Source organism: Chlorocebus sabaeus, chromosome 2 (assembly GCF_047675955.1).
Source record: "Chlorocebus sabaeus isolate Y175 chromosome 2, mChlSab1.0.hap1, whole genome shotgun sequence".
Taxonomy (NCBI): domain Eukaryota; kingdom Metazoa; phylum Chordata; class Mammalia; order Primates; family Cercopithecidae; genus Chlorocebus; species Chlorocebus sabaeus.
The window spans coordinates 91,031,159-91,050,501 of record NC_132905.1 but is presented as its reverse complement, the minus strand read 5'-3'; the positions used below and the strand labels follow the sequence as shown (position 1 = coordinate 91,050,501).

Here is a 19,343-nt window from a genome sequence, read left to right as displayed (position 1 = left end):
GAAAGGGGCTGGGGGTTGAATTCAGTCACCAATGGCCAAAGACATAATGAAACCTGGATACAAATCCCTTAAACAGGGTGCAGAGGGCTTCCAGGCAGGTGGGCACACAGAGGTGCTGTGAGGGCTGCACTCCCGCCCTTCGCCCCCCGTGCCGCGCATCTCTTCCACTTGGCTGTTCCCGAGGTATGCCCTTTACAATAATCTTCTAACAGTAAAGTGTCTCCCTGAGTTCTGTGTCGTCCCAGGGAATTGATGAACCTCAGGGGAGCTGTGGCAATCCCTCAGTTTCTAGTGGGCAGGGTAGAAATGTGGACATTCTGGGTACCCCGCTTGTGGCTGGTGAAGGGAAGGCAGTGTCTCTGGGCTAATCCCTGAACGAGTAGGTTCGCACTAATTCAGCTGGTGTCAGAGCACTGGGGAATAGGTCGTCGATGCTGGAAAGGGCAACGCGGTGTATGGTGCCGGTCAGGGAGGAAGGCGTGGAGGGAAGGTGGAGGCCTGCCTTCCGCAGAGCAGGGTGAGTGAGGTTCGGCCCTGTAAGGCCGCAAGAGTGAGCGAGGCTGGAGCGAGAGCGGCAAGGCGGCGGCAGAGGCGCGCCTCCCAGGCAGCTTGGGCAAGAGAGGACCGGTGGCCGAGAGGCAGAAGCTGGCTAGCGGCGAAAGGACCGCGTCCCCGAGGGTGCGGCACCGCGGCCAGAGCAGGAGGCGGCCGGCCCCGGGGCCCTGCGCTGAAAGGCCCGGCTGCACCACCAGGCGGGCCGCGAGGGGGCGCACTGCGGCGCGGCAGGGATTCGCGGGCGACCACCCGGAGCAGGAGCTGCCGCATCTCGGCCTCAGAAGTAAGTCGGGGCGTTGCGGGCCAGGGCGAGGGGTGGGCGCTCGCCGGAGGCGTGCTGGGGCCAGGCGAGGGTCTGGCAGTCCACGCCCGGGCACTGCCAGGTAACAGCCGTGTACAGAGGCCAGGCCGCTGGGCTGCAGCCGGGACGGCCGGAAAACCGCTTCCAGCTACCAGAAGGGGGTGGGGTTTCCGGTGGGGCAGCCATAGGGACCTCGCGGCCTAGGGCAGCGCCGCCTCCCCGCGCCGCTCGCGTTCTTCCCTGCGGGACCCGGGCTGGCTCGGCCCGGCTGTCAGTGCGCACGCGCGGCCGGCGCGGCCGACGCGGCCTGAGAGTCTGGGTTCGCGCGCCCTGTACCCCTTCCACGGGCTCCTGGCCGCGTGCTCCACGCCCGTGTTAGGGGCAGAGCCGCAGGGCCTACCAGCTGCTGGAAAGTACGGGTGACTAGGACCTGCGTGTGGGGAAAGGCTTCTAATGACCCACCGCCTACGTGCCAGGAAAATAAAGATACATAATATTAAAAAACGGAAGCTGGGGCCGTGCGCGGTGGTTCATGCCTGTAATCTCAGCACTTTGCGAGGCCGAGGCAGGCGGATCACTTGAGGTCAGGAGTTCGAGACCATCCTGGGCAACATGGTGAACCCTCGTCTCTACTAAAAATACAAAAATTAGCCGGGCGTGGTGGTGGCGCTCCTGTTATCCCAGCTACTCGGTAGGCTGAGGCAGGAGAATCACTTGAACTCGGGAGGTGGAGGTTGCAGTTAACCGAGATTGCGCCACTGCACTCCAGCCTGGATGACGAGAGCAAAACTCTGTCTCAAAAAAAAAAAAAAAAAAGGGCCAGACCCTGTGGCTCACATCTGTAATCCCAGAACATTGGGAAGCTTAGGTGGGAGAATCTCTTGAGTCCAGGAGTTGGAGACCAGCCTGGCCAACATAGAGAAAACCCCTCTCTGCAAAAAATAAGAAAAGTTCGTTTCAGCTACTCTGGAGGCTGAGGTGGGAGGATCTCTTGAGCCAGGGAGGCGGATCTTCCTGTCAGCAGAGATGACCGCTCTTCACTCCAGCCTGGGTGAGGGAGTGAGACCCTGTCTCAAAAAACAAAAAACAAAAAACAAAAAAAACCCCCTACCATTAATTAAAGACAGATGGCAAACTGGGAAAAATATTTGCAACATCTGTCACAGATAAAGGTTTAAGATCCCAAGTATGTAAATAACTCAAACATTGAGGGAGCCAAAGACCAAATAGGCAAAAGACATGAACTGACAATCTGCACAAAAATGACATAAAACTGGCCCTTCAGTGAAAAGATGTTCTGTTTCTCCCGCAGAAAGAGAAATGCAGGGTACTCTGAGAAACCATCACGGTTCTAACTAATCCAGTTGCTAAGTGTAAAGCAACAGGACAGGCTGTGGGGTGACAGATGCTGCGGTACATTGCTGGTGGGAATGCAAGATGGTCCAACTCCTAGAGAGGAACATTTAGCATTGTTTAACAAAACTACATATGCATTTACCCTTTGACCCAGCAATTCTACAGCTAGGAATTTACCCTGGAGAAACGGCTACACCGGTATAAAAGTGTATATATGTACAAGGTCACTCATTGCAGCATTGTTTGCAATGGCAAAATTTTGGAAACAACTTCAGTGCCAATACATAGGCAATTGGTTGAATAAACTCTGGTCCATCCACGCAACGCACTTATGGAAAAGAGTGAGGGCCGGCCTGGTGGCTCATGCCTGTAATTATAACACTTTGGGAGGCGAGGCGGGCAGATCACGAGGTCAGGAGATCAAGACCATCCTGGCTAACACGGTGAAACCCCGTCTCTACTAAAAATACAAAAAATTAGCTGGGCGTGGTGGCGGGCACCTATAGTCCCAGCTACTTGGGAGGCTGAGGCAGGAGAATGATGTGAACCTGGGAGGTGGAGCTTGGAGCAAGCCGAGACTGCACCACTGTACTCCAGCCTGGGCGACAGTGCGAGACTCTGTCTCAAAAATAAAATAAAATAAAAAAATAAAAAAAAATAGTGAGGAAGATCTTTGTGAACTGATGTGGAGTGATTTCTAAGGTATACAGTATTAGGAAATGAACAAAAGTTAAACAGAGAGTACTGTATTAGGCTATTTTTCGTGTGAAACATTCAAGTATGTCCTTATTTTTGGGGGAAAAAAAATAGAAAAAAAGAAAGGGAAAAAAGAAACCCAGGAAGAAAAAACTAGAAACTAATAAATCGGCTACTTGCAGTGGGTGGTTGAGAATGGGGTGAAAATCTAAGAGGAAATGACACATCTCCAAGCATACCTTTTTTGGGGGCAGTTTTGACTTTTCAAAACATGTTAATGTTTTAGTATTTAAAAAGTAAGACAAAATCAACATAAGATGGGGGAAAAGAAACCTAAAATTGAATACAAACGAAAGTGAACAAATGAGCTAAACTGCATAGTCAATTAACCACAGAAAGTCAAACTCAAATAACTTTGAACACAGCTCTTTGACTATACACCTGTGTGTAAACAAAACTACAAAGAAATTGTGCACTTCACTTAGTTGGTAGTGATCTGGTATAGCAATTCTGAAAATATTTTCTGTGTATTGTAGGATTAAGCAAATAAGTAAATATAATGACATTCTTGGGAGCTGGGATACTCACTATGAGAGAAGAAACACACAAATATGGAGTGAAGGAAGGCAAAGGAGAGCTCCATGAATTGGAATGAGAGACTCCACAGATTACTTATTAATTACAAAGATAAAAAAGGAACCTTTATAGTGGAGAAACTTGGAAACTTGGTGGATAACCCTTAACTTTTTTTTTGTTTGTTTGTTTTTTTGGAGACGGAGTCTCACTCTGTTGTCTAGGCTGGAGTGCAGTGGTGTGATCTCGGCTCACTGCAACCTCTGCCTCCCAGGTTCAGACAATTCTCCTGCCTCAACCTCCCGAGTAGCTGGGACTACAGGCGTGCACCACCACGCCTGTTTAATTTTTGTATTTTTAGTAGAGACAGGTTTCACCATGCTAGTCATGCTGGTCTTGAACTCCTGGTCTCAAGTGATCCGCCCACCTCAGCCTCCCAAGGTGCTGGGATTACAGGTGTGAGCCACCGTGCCTGGCCTACTTTTCATTTTGACTTAAGAGTTTATTTTCAAGATCTGTCTGCTGAGAGAGCTGGGGAGCAGGGCCACCCAAGTAGCAATGAGCATTCCTCATGCCCGTATCTTGGTTTCTAAATACCATTGTCCATTAAAAGGAGCCAGGGCTCCTAGGAGAAGTGGCTCATTGTGGGAAGGGGAGGGAAGGTCAACAATGAGTCAGGAGCAGCTTGTTCAGAACACAAGGAGGTGCTCAAAGAATGGTAGAGACAGGTCAGAAGGACACAGGGGCCAGCTTGATGGGGCCCCACTGACCAAACCTGGAACAATTTGAATATCAAAATTAATAATGGCAATAATGAATTATCACATTGAATAAAAGAATCTATGAGTCCAGAGTGATACTAAAAAGCAAATAAACTTACCAACAAACACATAAACAGAGGTAGAAGAGGAGAATACCAGCTAATGATTGCTGAAGGAACAACAGTGTTGGCAAAGTTGGCTAGTCTCAAGGTAGTGAGTTATCTCACTTGATTGTTCATGGTCAGTTACAGATTGAACTCTTGTTCTATTCTTTCCCCCCTTCTCACTACTGCACTTGACTAATACAAAAAAAATTGCCACATTGTAGGCCGGGCACAGTGGCTTATGTCTGTAATCACAGCACTTTGGGAGGCCAAGGCAGGTGGATCACCTGAGGTTGGGAGTTCGAGACCAGCCTGACCAACATGGAGAAACCCTGTCTCTACTAAAAATACAAAATTAGCTGGGTGTGGTGGCACATGCCTGTAATCCCACCTACTCAGGAGGCTGAGGCAGGAGAATGGCTTGAACCCGGGAAGGGGAGGTTGTGGTGAGCCGAGATCACACCATTGCACTCCAGCCTGGGCAACAAGTGAAACTCCATCTCAAAAAACAAAAAACAAACAAAAAGTTACCACATTGCAACTAACACAGTCATGACTGATTCAGATGGGTGCTTACTGGGTGTCTTGGTCTGTTTTATTCTTCCGTAACAGAATACCTGAGACTGGGTAATTTATAATGAACAGAAATTGATTTGCCTTATGGTTCTGGAGGCTGGGAAGTCCAAGATTGAGGAGCCACATCTGGTGAGGGCCTTCTGGCTGCATCATCTCATGGTGGAAAGCAGAAGGGCAAGAGGGTGGACAAGGGAAAGAGAAAGGAAGGGGGCCAAACTCATTCCTTTATCAGGAGCCCACTCCCGCAATAACAGCAGAGCCAATCACCCACCTGTCAACACTGTTGCACTGGGGATTAAATTTCCAACACATGCATGTGGGGAATACATTCAAACCATAGCATTGGGGAATAAGATGCCAAAGCCTCACTCCACAGATTACGTGTGAATTACAAATATATACAAGGAACCTTTATAGTGGTTCTTATGGAAACCACCTTAACCATGTGAACAAAGTCAGCATCACCAGTTTGAACTGACATCCTATGCCAAAAATGCATAACCTGAATTGGATATAGGAAACATCACACAAACACAAATTGAGGGACCAGCTGCAATATAATGGAGCTAACTTTTTTTTTTTTTCCAAGATCAAGTCTCGCTCTGTTGCCTAGGCTGGAGTGCAGTGGCCCAATCTTGGCTCACTGCAACCTCCGCCTCCCGGGTTCAAGCGATTCTCCTGCCTCAGCCTCCTGAGTAGCTGGGACTACAGGTGCACACCCCCATACCCAGCTAATTCTTGTATTTTTAGTAGAGATGGGGTTTTACTATGTTGGCCAGGATGGTCTCGATCTCTTGATCTCGTGATCTGCCTGCCTCGGCCTCCCAAAGTGCTGGGATTACAGGCATGAGCCACCATGCCCAGCCAGTTTTTGTATTTTTAGTAGAGATGGGGTTTCACCATGTTGCCAGGATGATCTCAAACTCCTGACCTCAAGTGATCCGCCCACCTTGGCCTCCCAAAGTGCTGGAATTACAGGCGTGAGCCACCGGGCCCAGCTGGGGCTGACTTTTAAAAGATGTCAAGGTCATGAAAGACTAAGGAACTGTTCCAGATTAAAAGAGAATAAAGAGACATGACAGCTAAATGCCATGTGTGTCCTTGAATTGGGAAAAATAATATTGCTAGCAAGAATGTTATTTGGGACAATTGACTAAATATGAATAGTAATTAGCATTGGATGGATGCTGATACCTGAATCTGATTATTGCAGTGTTAAATTTTCTGAATCTGATCATTGCAGTGTGGTTATGCTGGAGAAATGTTCTTAGGAAATACAGCTTGAAGTACTAGGGTGAAAGGTCATTGTTTCTGCAATTTAGTCTCAAATGGTTCTGGAAAGAAAGTCTATACTTTGTACCACTGAGTGGATATACAGTGTTTCCCCCTTAGCTGTGCTGTTGCTTTCCAAGGTTTCAGTTGCCTGTGGCCAACTGCAGTTTGAAAATATTAAATGAAAAAAAAAACAACAAAAAAGAAAATATTAAATGGAAAATTCCAGAACATTTCATAAGATTTATTTATTTGTTTAATTTTGATAGATTTAGAGGGTACAATACCCCTGTTTTGTTACATGGATATATTGGGTAGTGGTGAAGTCTGGATTTTGAGTGCAGCCATCACCCCCAATCGTGTACATTGTACCCATTAAGTAATCTCTCACTGTTCACCCCTCCCACCCTTCTGAGCCTCCAATGCCTGTTATTCCACTCTCTGTGTCCATGTGTACACATTATTGAGCTCCCACTTAGAAGTGAGAACATAATTCATGAGTTTTAAATTGTGTGCGGTTGGGAAGAGCATGATGAAATCTCACACCTTCCTGTTCTGTCTTACCTGGGATACGAATCATCTCTTTGTTCAGCAGATTCTCCCATTTTGTCACTTAGTAGCTCTCTTAGTGATCAGATCGACTGTTGTGGTATCACAGTGCTTGTGTTCTAGTCATCCTTTATTTAATTTTATTATTAGTTTATTATTACCCTATTTTATTATTAGTTGTTAATTTGTTATTGTGCCTAATGTATGAACTTTATCATAGGTAAGTAATACGAAAAAACAATATATATAGGGTTCAGCACTCTCTGTGCTTCAGGCGTTCACTGGGGGTCTTGGAACATACCCCTTGTGGATAAGGGGGGACTACTCTACCACAATTTGCTTAATATGTTCCTTATTGAACATTTAAAATTTTCCAAAAAAAAAAAAAATCACTGTTGGCCAGGTGTGGTGGCTCATACGTATGATCCTAGTGCTTTGTGAGGCAAAGGTGGTTAGATCGTTTGAGGCCAGGAGTTCGAGACCAGCCTGGACAACATAGCAAGAACTCATCTCTATAAAAAATACACAGATAATTAGCTGGCAATGGTGGTTTGTGCATATAGTATCAGCTACTTGGGAGGCTGAGGCAGGAGGGTCACCTGAGCACAGGAGTTTGAGGCTACAGTGAGCTATGATTGCACCATTGTACTCCAGTCTGATATACCCTGTCTCAAAAAAAAAAAAAGAAGATTTTTTTTTTGAGACAGAGTCTCACTCTGTCATCCAGGCTTGAGTGCAGTGGTGCCATCTTGTCTCACTGTAAGCTCCACCTCCCGGGTTCACGCCATTCTCCTGCCTCAGCCTCCCGAGTAGCTGGGACTATAGGCGCCTACCACCACGCCTGGCTAATTTTTTGTGTTTTTACTAGAGACTGGGTTTTACCATGTTAGCCAGGATGGTCTCGATCTCCTGACCTCGTGATCCTCCCGCCTCGGCCTCCCAAAGTGTTGGGATGACAGGCATGAGCCACTGTGCCCGGCCAAAAAAATCATTTTTATAAGGATTGTTGCTATGAAACTCTTTACAGGCTGGGCGCGGTGGCTCATGCCTGTAATTCTAGCACTTTGGGAGGCCGAGGTGGGCGGATCACTTAAGGTCAAGAGTTCGAGACCAGCCTGGCCAACAGAGTGAAACACCATCTCTACTAAAAATACAAAAATTAGCTGGGCATGGTGGTGGGCACCTGTAATCCCAGCTACTTGGGAGGCTGAGGCAGGAGAATCACTTGAACCCAGGAGGCAGAGGTTACAGTGAGCCAAGATCGTGCTTCTGCATTCCGGCTTGGGTGACAGAGTGAGACTCTGTCTCAATAGATAAGTAAATAAATAAACAAACATTAAAAAAAGAAGAAAATAAAGAAGAGGTGGTCTGGACTGTGGGAGGTGAGAGCAGTAGATTCCGAAGGCAGCTGCTTATACTGTTGTGCACAGGATTCTCATATTACTGCAGACACTCCCCACACCATGCTTATGCCAGAGTTTTTTTTTGTTTGTTTGTTTTGTTTTGTTTTTTTTCTTTTTTTTGAGACGGAGTCTGGCTCTGTCGACCAGACTGGAGTGCAGTGGTGCAATCTCGGCTCACTGCAACCTCTGCCTTCTGGGTTTAAGCAATTCTCTGCCTCAGCCTCCAAGTAGCTGGGATTACAGGTGTGTGTCACCACGGCCGGCTAATTTTTGTATGTTTAGTGGAGATGGGGTTTCACCATCTTGGCCAGGCTGGTCTTCAATTCCTGACCTCGTGATCCGCCCGCCTTGGTCTCCCAAAGTGCTGGGATTACAGGCATGATCCACTGCACTTGGCCTGCCAGAGTTTTTAAGTTAATGACACCCCTGGCATTGTGCTAGGATTCATGGGTCTAATCCCAGCCACAATGCCTAAATTTAGATGTGGACAGTAGGGGATCTGTAATTAGCTGGATCATTGCCTCTAGAAGATTTTCTTGACTAAGAACCACAATATGAAGCTTTGTGTTTGAGGACCTCATAATTCTCCAAGACAATTTGTGAAAATCAGTATACATCTGAAATTGAAAGGAAAATGTGTTTGACCTGAAAAATACTGAGTCAAAAACGAAAGTCACTTTTAATGGGAGTATACATTGGTATAACTGCTTTGGAAAACAGTTTAGTGTTATCCCTTAATTCTGCACATCACATTAGCTTGCTGGGGCTATGCCTGGTGTAGTAATGGGTCCACACCCAGAAAAATGCTTACCCAGGGGCTCCAGGAGACAAGTGAGTGGATGTTCAGAACAGTAAAGGAAACAAAATGGAGATAACCCCATGTTGATCAGCAGGAGAATGGCTAAACAAAGTAGGATATGATCACAAATAGAATATTAGATAGCAGTGAACATGAATAAAATGCAGCTTTGCAAAATTATATGTGTGAATCTTAGAAACATTGAATAGAAAGAATGCAAGGCTTGGAAATCTACTTACTGAATAATATTTTTATAAAGCAAACAAACAAACAAACAAAACCCACACCTGGCCTCAGCTCTTGTTTTACCAGAAACCCCAGCAGTGATGGGATGTCTCATTTGAGATTTTCTTTGTGGTAGGGCTATTCTGCACACCAGCCGTAAACACTTCCTGGGCATCAGACTTGCTTATTTTCCTACTTATTTCCTCCTCTTTGGGAGAGAGTATTCTAATTAACATCATGTGTGTCCCACCTCAGATGAAAGCATCTCCCATTCCCCTAAACCCCGAAGGAGAGGCTGCAAGTCTTTGGTGGAAATTGTTTTGCCGAAAGTGAAGGATTCAGGATTCAGATGGCAGAATTAGGACTCCATCCTTAGGGTAGCAAGAGAAGTCTGGTAGTGCCCTTAGAAAAGGAAGGTTAAGGCCGGACGCAGTGGCTTATGCCTGTAACCCCAGCACTTTGGGAGGCTGAGGCGGGTGGATCACCTGAGGTCAGGAGTTACAGACTAGCCTGGTCAACATGGTGAAACACCGTCTCTACTAAAAATACAAAAATTATGTGGGCATGGTGGCGGGCACCTGTAATCCCAATACTTAGGAGGCTGAGGCAGGAGAATCTCTTGAACCTGGGAGGCAGGAGGTTAAGAGTTAATAGATTAATAGATCCAACTCTCAGTTCCTCATCAGAATTAGGGAGGAGTAACACGGGGAAAGAAAGCCAGAATAACTACTTAAGCCCATACACTGCACCTCCTTCACCAAATAACCCATCAGGAGTGCCCAATTTGGCTACTTTTGTCTGTCACTCATTTTATTCAGCAAAACCTTCAGCCAACTTCATTATTTTGCCAGGAAAACAGACCCATTTCCTGCCCTTGAAGGTTTGCAGTCTCAAGGGGGAAAGCAGTACGCCGTTTACAAGCAGTTATCAAGGTGGGTGGGTGGTGGTGCAGGCGAGCGTGGAAGAGGCCCACCTGGCTAGGGGGCAGACCATACCTCCCTGGCAGGTGACATTTGACCTATGAGGCAAGCCCTAAAGGACAGGCAGGGATGCCCCGCGGATGCCGGGCTGGCGAGGCAGGGCGTGAGCAGCCAGTGGAGAAGGGCAGCGGGAAGCGCGCTCTGCAGGAGGCTCGTCCCAGCCCGTGTGGACAGAGGTGGCAGGGGCGCCGTCTGAGCGGGGCTGGGGAGCGGGCAGGATTTGGGGCTGAGCCCAGGGGCGTCCCGATCTGGCCCTTTCCCACAGTCCGTTCCGGCTCGCACGCCTCCGCTGCCATCTGCGCTGTCCTTGGCGACGACGCCCTCACCGCCCTGGGAGCGTTTCTGCGGTCTCGCAGCCGGGCGGGTGCGGGGCCAGGAGCGCTCCGCCGCCGGTATCAGGCCTGCAGGTAGGGACGCGCAGCCGCCCGGGGCTCCGGGGACTCGGGTGTCCAGGTGCCGGAGCCGCCGCTCCCACAGGGGACTCAGGCCCGTGAGTGAGTTTCCTAAGAACTCGCCAGATTCCGCGGCTCGGGTTTCCTGCCTTAGATCCTGCTTTTTATTTCCCAGGGGGAGTTATTTATAGACAGGGATCGTGTGTTCAAGGCCTGGCTCTTCGGACTCGGCGTTTTTCTTGTTCCAGGTGCTTCAGTGGGGGCTGGATCCCATCATCTTCCAGGGCTGGAATCTTGTAGAAAACGAGCTGTACAGGCAGGAGTTCAGTTCAGCCCTATCATCTGTTCTTGGTCTCTTCTGGAAACGGGCTAATTCTCCGTTTAGGGCTTTATGATTTTATAACCCAGTAACACACTAGCCCTGTGGTTGAGTTGTTTCTTCCTATTGCTTTCTTTTTTTTAAAATATAGTCAGGGTCTCACTCTGTTGCTCAGGTTGGATGGAATGCATTGATGTGATCACAGCTCATTGCAGCCTTGAACTCCTGGGCTCAAGCAATCCTCCTGTTTCAGCCTCCGAGTATCTGGGACCACAGGCGTGCAGGCCACCACACCCAGCTTTTTTTTTTTTTTGAGATGGGGACTTGCTGTGTTGCCCAGGCTGGAGTACAAGTGGCCTGATCGCGGCTCACTGCAGCCTCGACCTCCCCAGGAGTAGCTGGAACTACAGGCACACACCACCATGCCTGGCTAATTTTTATTTTTGTAGAGATATGGTTTCACCATGTTGCCCAGGCTGGTCTTGAACTTGAGTTCAAGTGATCTGCCTGCCTTTGCCTCCCAAACTGTTAGGATTACAGGTGTGAGCCACCGCACCTGGCCGCCTGGCTAATTTTTAATTTTCTGTAGAGATGGAGTCTCCCTATGTTGCGCAGGCTGGTCTCAAACTCCTGGCGTCAAGTGACCCTCCTGCCTTGGCCTCTCAAAGTGCTGGCATTATAGGTGTGAGCCACTGTGCCTGGTCCATATTGCTGTTTTATCACAAGCTACCTGCAGTGCATTTGGGCTAAACATGTGGTTTGCATAAAACCATTTTAAAAATCACAAATTGACCTGCAAAGCAAGGCATATCAACAGAGGGGCATGGCAGCTTCATGGGACCCCCCCATAGGAGACTCAATCCTGGGTGCCTCTATAGAAACATAAATTCAGTGAAAACAAAGGAGCTAGTTCTGATGGTTGGAGAATGTAAAGGGGTGAAGGTCATGCCCCCCTTCTCCCACCAGAGTCTTTCCAGGGAATTTCTTTCCAGCCCCATTAAATTGATAGCATCATGGGTTTGTAATAGGTAGTTTTTTTTCTTTTAAGTAGTGTGATCGGCTTTCCCTAAGTATGGAAGTTTCAGTCCCAGAATGTGTTCAGGTTGGCAGAGGAGAAATTCGGTTGTCATGTGACTCACTGGCCCCTTTCATGGAGCTTTCAGCCACAGGAGAGGATGCATCTGTGCTGGTTTTGCCGCAGTGTCTGGAGTTCCCAGCTGAGTCCGCTGTTGAACAGTTCTCATCATGTGCTTTGCTGGTTGACACGTACACTCCCAGGATGTCTGTTTCAGGGTCCTGCCAGCTTTGCACTCTTCTCTGCCCCAGTGAGTCTCTGGCCTTGCACCCTGGGGCCCTTCTTGCCCCCTTCTCAGGGCTCAGTGTGCTCTGCGAGATCCCACCCAGCAGTCCTCAGGCTGCAGTTTAATCAGGACGCTTCCAGCCTCCTTCCCACACTCTGGGGTCCTACTCTTCATTTTCTTTCTTTTTTTAAATTTTTTGTTTGAGATGGGAGTCTCGCTCTGTCGCCCAGGCTGGAGTGCAGTGGTACAATCTTGGCTCACTGCAACCTCTGTCTCCTATATTCAAGTGATTCTCTTGCCTCAGCCTCCTGAGCAGCTGGGACTATGTGCGCGCCACCACGCCTGGCTAATTTTTGTATTTTTAGTAGAGATGGGGTCTCACCATGTTGGCCAGGCTGGTCTTGAACTCCTGACCTCAGGTGATCAGCCCGCCTTGACCTCCCAAAGTGCTGGGATTACAGGTGTGAGCCACCGCGTTTGGCCCCTACTCTTAGTTTTTCTAAATTAATGGGATGATAAAAGCAGCAGCTCAGGACTTGGAAGCTTACTTTTTTTTTTTTTTTTTTTTTTTTTTGAGAGGGAGTCTGAGTCTGGCTCTGTGGCCCAGGCTGGAGTGCAGTGGCCGGATCTCAGCTCACTGCAAGCTCCGCCTCCCGGGTTTACGCCATTCTCCTGCCTCAGCCTCCCGAGTAGCTGGGACTACAGGCGCCTGCCACCTCGCCCGGCTAGTTTTTTTGTATTTTTTAGTAGAGACGGGGTTTCACCATGTTAGCCAGGCTGGTCTCGATCTCCTGACCTCGTGATCCGCCCGTCTTGACCTCCCAAAGTGCTGGGATTACAGGCTTGAGCCACCGCGCCCGGCCGGAAGCTTACTTGTTTAAACTAATGCAGTTGGCAGATAAAGTGACTTAACCCGAAGGAGCAGTTCAAGTGGTAGGGACTTCTGGCACCATGATTGACCAGTTGAGGAAAATTTAGGCAGATAGGCTTTTCCGTGCCTGAAAAAGGCAACTCGATTTACTGGGAACTCCCCACCCCCACTTTGTGTAATAGTTTCCCCACAAAGAGCGCTTATGAGGATGAAGTGAAAGTGCCTTTCTCTTCCATCCCTTCCTGTCCACTCTGTCCAGGTGGCCAGTTGCTTGGTCACAATAGTCTGCACTCTTAGCCCTATGTGGCCGTTCTCTCTGAACCCTGCCACTCAACACCGGGTGGATGCTATTATTATTCCTGCATTGGAGCTGTGGAAAGAGAGGCATTTGCCCTGGTCACATGGCCACTGAATGTGTGCATTTTACTGGGGAGTTGGGGGGTCAGAGGCAGTATTCGAACTCAGGGTTTCTGAGTCCAGACCATGGCCTCGATTGCTTCACTACACAAGCGGCAACTCACACAGGCTCAGTATGGGGTGCTGGGCAGGATGACTGGCTAATGCCTTTTTCATGTGGTTGTAAAACTTAATTTCCTTCCACATTCATTTATTTGAACTCTTAAAGCTGCCTCTCTGCAAACCCTGTAAAAGTGAAACATTTGTTCAAGAAATGAGCTAGGATCGTTAGGAAGACAATGATGAACATACAAGGAGTGGGGCTCCCCATTTGCAGAGCAATCTCCCATCCATTGAGGTGGTTTAGACTTTCGAGGCTAAGTGTTTTGGAGGGTGTGGCAGTGGCCCGTGTGCTTACCTGGAAGCTTATGGTACTCAGCACCCCTCTGGAGGGCCTGTCTGGTAGGCAGGAAACTGCTCACAGATGTCTCCCTTCCCCCAACCAGGACCTGATTTTTACATGCCTGAAATATAAAGGACCACTCCCCTCTGCTGGATGAAGACAAATTTGCTTTTAACAGAGAAAGAGTTTGTGACCGCTTCGCTCTCTAGTGGTCAACTAGGTAAAAGAGCTAACAGTTCTTCACTTCACAAACTGAGGTATGAACCTCCGTTTCTGAGGTAGTTTTGAAAACTTTCAGTGAGCACCTACTATGTATAGGCACAATGCTAAATACCAGGGATATGAAGGTGAATAAGAGAACACCAAAATCAAATGTTTGTAGATTGCATCATATTGTAAATGTACGGGGACCACAGAATCTGAGGGATTGAGGGGAAGTTAGAGATGATCTGGCTTGTATCCCTCTTTTTTTTTCCCTAAGTAGCTGAAAAACTGTGACCTAGAGCGATGAAATTAATTTGCTTAAGATCACATGGCTGGTTAGGAAGAGGGGAAAAAATGAGTGCTGATGAAATTAAGTGGAAGGTCACCCTCTAATTTTTATAACCTATTATATTGAAATAATTTTAGGCTTACAAAATAGTAGAGAGAGTTCTTTGAACCTTCACCCAGCTTCCTCTAATGCTAACATCTTACACAACCGTGGATTTACCAAAACTAACATTGGTGCAACATTATTATTATTATTGTTATTTGTTTATTTTTTGAGACAGTCTTGCTCTGTTGCCCAGGTTGGAGTGCAGTGACACAATCTTGGCTCACTGCAACCTCCACCTTCCGGGTTCAAGTGATTCTCCTGCCTCAGCCTCCCGAGTAGCTGGGATTGCAGGTGCACACCACCGCACCCAGCTAACTTTTGTATTTTTTTTTTTTTTTTGAGACAGAATCTCGCTCTGTCACCCAGGTGGGAGTGCAGTGGTGCGATCTCCGCTCACTGCAAGCTCTGCCTCCCGGGTTCACGCCATTCTCCTGCCTCAGCCTCCCGAGAAGCTCGGACTACAGGCGCTCGCCACCATGCCCGGCTAATTTTTTTGTATTTTTAGTAGAGACGGGGTTTCACCGTGTTCACCAGGATGGTCTCGATCTCCTGACCTTGTGATCTGCCCGCCTCGGCCTCCCAAGTAGCTGAGCGTCACTGAGTGAGCATCACTGCTGGAGGTCACTGCTGAACCATGCGGGAGAATGGGGTCACCAAGGAAGAGAACATAGAGGAGGTCAGAAGTTGGGGGCAGAGACTCACTCATGGCTGACGGTTAAGAAAAGGGTTAGAGACAGAGGCGGAGAACTCGGATGTGCTGGTTCGCAAGGGCTGCTGTAACTAAGTACTGCAGACTGGGGCTACGACAATAGAAATTCATTTCCTGCGTTCTGGAAGCTAGAAGTCCAAGATGAAGGTGTGGGCGGGCTTGGTTTCTCCTGAGGCTTCTCTCTTTGGCTTGGAGATGGCTGTCTTCTCCCTTTGTCCTCACAGGATTGTCCCCCTGTGCATGTCTGTGTCTAATCTCCTCTCCTTATAAGGACACCAGTCATAACAGATTAGGGCCCACCCTGGTGACCTCATTGTACCTTAATGACTATTTTAAAGTCCCTGTCTCCTGATGCAGTCCCAGTCTGAGGTACTGGGGATTAGAACTTCAACATTAGAATTTGAGGGGACACAGTTCAGCCCATCAACACAGGAACAGAAGCAGAATATTGAATTTTTAAAAAACCCAAGGGAAGAGTTTCAGAAAGGCCAGAGGCCGGCAATGGCTTGTTTGTTCTTAGACATGCCCTTGCCTCCTGCCGCCTCTCTCTCTCCTGTGGTCCACAAGGAGGTTCCTGGAGGCTCTTCTGCTGTGGGGCCTCTAGTGAGGCCACATGGCGTTGGGCTGGAGGTGTGGAGCGGCTACAGTATTTTTCCACCTTCTTCCTCTGCCGACGTCTCCAGCAGCAGTTGTTTCTCTGTGGCTCCATCTCTCACGGCACCAATCTGTGGGTTCCAGCTTCCACCAGGGGACCCTGGATCCTGGGTGATGGTAACCTGACCTGTGCTGTGTGCCCTCAGACCTGCAGAGGGTTGTGGCCATCTGCTCTTTCTATTCCCTGGGTTGCCTCACTGTCCCTTCTCTGGTGTCTGTCTATTTATTTATTTATTTATTTCAGATGGAGTTTTACTCTTGTTGCCCAGGCTGGAGTGCAATGGCGCGATCTCGGCTCACTGCAACCTCCACCTCCCAGGTTCAAGCTATTCTCCTGCCTCAGCCTCCCAAGTAGCTGGGATTGCAGGCGCCTACCACCACGCCTGCTTAATGTTTTGTATTTTTAGTAGAGATGGTGTTTCACCATGTTGGCCAGCTGGTCTCGAACTCCTGACCTCAGGTGATCCACCCGCCTCAGCCTCCCGAAGTGCTGGGATTGCAGGCGTGAGCCGCTGCGCCCTCCCTTGTCTGCTGTTTTAGCACCTTTATCATGTTGTAGCCAACTCTGCATGAAATCCCCTCTGAAGAGTAGTTTTTGTTGATTGGTAGAAAGAGCATGGTCAGGAACACCAGGTACTACAGAAAGATGGAAGGGATGGAAATGGAAAGGGGTCAGATCTTTGAGCAATGGGGGTAGAGCCCAGAATTCCTGGGCTTGAGAAGGAGATTTTTGGCAAACGGATGGGTGTATACCAATTCTCATGAAGGTCTTAATTTGGACCTCCTTTGAGACAGTACTTTTTCATGTTTATCACGCGGCTGGGTACAGTCTGTTTTTGAAGTGCTTTTTCGGCTTTTGCTGTCCTCCTTTTTTGGTTTTCTGACTTTTCCTCATTGATGTGGAATTCTTTCTATATTCTAGATATGAATCCTTTATCAGTTATGTGTGTGACAAATACCTATTCTCATTCCAGAGCTGCTAAAAAAAAAAAAAAAAAAAAGAAAAAAAAACAGGGTCTTTCTCTGTCACCCAGGCTGGCGACCAGTGGTGTGATCACAGCTCACTGAAGCCTTGACCTCCTGGGCTCAAGTGATCCTCCTACCTCAGCCTCCCGAGAAGCTGTCACCACAGGCATGCACCACCATGCTTGGCTAATTAAAAAATATATATATTTTTTCTTTTTTTGTAGAGATGGGGTTTCCCTATGTTGTCCAGGCTGGTCATGAACTTCTGGACTCAAGTGATCCTCCCACTTTGGCCTCCCAAACTGTTGGGATTACAGGCATGAGCCACTGTGTCTGCCCCCAAGTCCTTCTTAATTTAAATTTCCTTTTTATACATTTCGGTTGCCTGATTATATAATTCTTATCAATCTAGCAGATTCAGTATATTAATATGGCAAACCTAATAATATTCCCTTAGATGTTTCAATACTATTCATAAACTCAGTAAGATTTCAATATAGAAATACCCATTTCAAATTAGTTATAAGAATGTACTTAGAACAGCCACATAGTCTAACACACTTCAAGTATATGTAAGACCAAAAATATGCATAGATTCCTTATTAATCCAGAAATATAAATCTATGGCTTTGCTTCTTTCAAGCCTTTCTATATGTAACTCAGTTTTATTGGATGAGGAGATGGATGCTGTACAGTTACTGTCCTAGTTAACTGAGGCCATCGTCTGTCAGAGATTTCGCTGGGTTTCTTTCCTCAGTCTTTAAGGAGACAGTGAATCCTACTTATTGTCATTCTGTCAACAATTCTGAAATCTCAAGGAGGGTGAGGCCAGACACGACACGTGCCTGTAATCCCAATGCTTTGGGAGGCTGAGGCCGGAGGACAGCTTGAGGACAGGGGTTCAAGAACAGTCTGGGTGGCAGGGCAAGACCCTGTCTTTTAAAATCATAATAAAAAAATTAAATTCAAAAGAAGGAAAATGATCTCTTAGCCTCTTTTAATTGAAGTTAAAACATTATTTACCTCTGCTTGCTCATAGAAGTCTGTAGCTGCCACACAGACTGATAAATTCTCAGGATAAATTTAATTTTTACAATCTTTGGAACTAATAAAATCTTGTACCATGTCCTGTTTTTAGGCTGATCCAACTCTGAAGGAGTCTTAAACCAGATGTGATGAGCTTTGGTTTTCTCCTGCAACTCTGCTTCGGAATCTCAGCTTTAGGGTCTTTGTATTGATGCCCTCTTGGGTCGCAAACAACCTTCTAAAGGAAGAATTTGCAATCTACTAATCTTTATCAATACAATAGATGAATCAATAATACAAACATACCCAAATAACGAGACTCAGCAGTAACACATTTTATCCTACATTCTTTTAGAATGTTTAAATTTTATTGAGGATGACCATGGATTTTATGACTCTTCATTTTTTTCTTTTTTTGTTTTGAGATGGAGTCTTTCTGTCACCCAGGCTTGAATGCAGTGGTGTGATCTCGGCTCATTGCAACCTCTGCCTCCTGGGTTCAAGTGAGTCTCCTGGTTCAGCCTCCTGAGTAGCTGGGACTACAGGTGTATGCCACTGCGCCTGGCTAATTTTTGTATTTTTAGTAGAGATGGGGTTTTGCCAGGTTGGCCAGGCTGGTGTTGAACTCTTGATTTCAGGTGATCTACCCGCCTCGGTCTCCCAGAGTTGTAGGATTACAGGCGTGAGCCACCATGCCCAGCTGGCTCTTGAAAATTGGATACCTTCATAATTGGGTGTATTTCAATTTGATACTCAAATCATCTTGATTTGGCTAGTGGGAGCATTTCTGGCTTGTCTCCTGCATCCTTCTGCCTGGCCCTGTTTTTCTTTGAAGCTTCCCCTGCTTCCTAGCATAAGATGTTCTGGCTTATCTGGTGTCTCCTGAACACCAGAATCAGTGATTTCTCCAAGGATTTCTAGTTCCCTGTAATGAGGAGAAGAAAACCCGTTCAAGAATCTGAGCACTCAGGTGCATTTTGGGGTAAGGCTACTCTGAGGCCATCTCAGTGAACAGAGCTAGAAAAGATAATTATTCTCCTCTTAAAGACATGAGTTCAGATGAATATTTCCAATAGCTCAAGATGTTCTAATTTAAATTCTTTTGATGCTCTAAATATTATCTACTTTTCTTTTTATTTTGATTAACAAAATAAAATTACTTTTTGTTTGATTTGACAGCATGATTGTTCCAAAAACAAGAACATATTAATATACATATTAAAGTTACTGAATAGAGATCAAGATTTTCTATATTGTTCCTTGGTTCTTAGAAAGTATCCAAGGCCGGGCACGGTGGCTCACGCTTGTAATCCTGGTACTTTGGGAGGCCGAGGCGGGTAGATTGCTTGAATTCAGGGGTTCGGGACAAGCCTGGGCAACATGGCGAAATCCTGTCTCTACAAAAAAAGTACAAAAATTAGCCAGGCGTAGTGGCATGTGCCTGTAATCCCACAACTTTGGGAGGCTGAGGTGGGCGGATGGCTTGAGCTCAGGAGTTGGAAACCAGCCTGGGCAACATGCTGAAACCTTGTCTCTACAAAAATTACAAAAATTAGCC

General features: G+C 47.2%; 1 protein-coding gene across 3 annotated transcripts in view; it reads left to right on the top strand.

Moving 5' to 3' along the window:
• Positions 1-759: 759 nt before the first annotated feature.
• HLCS (holocarboxylase synthetase) overlaps positions 760-19,343 on the top strand; it is a 248,020-nt gene continuing 229,436 nt past the window's right edge. Inside the window, exon 1 of one of the 3 annotated variants that reach the window (XM_037984782.2) lies at positions 760-838. The gene's annotated coding sequence lies outside the window, so the exon portion shown is untranslated. Of the gene's footprint in view, positions 839-10,532; positions 10,558-19,343 lie in introns of those variants that run through there. The other 2 variants (XM_007967701.3, XM_007967714.3) reach the window with 2 other exon arrangements.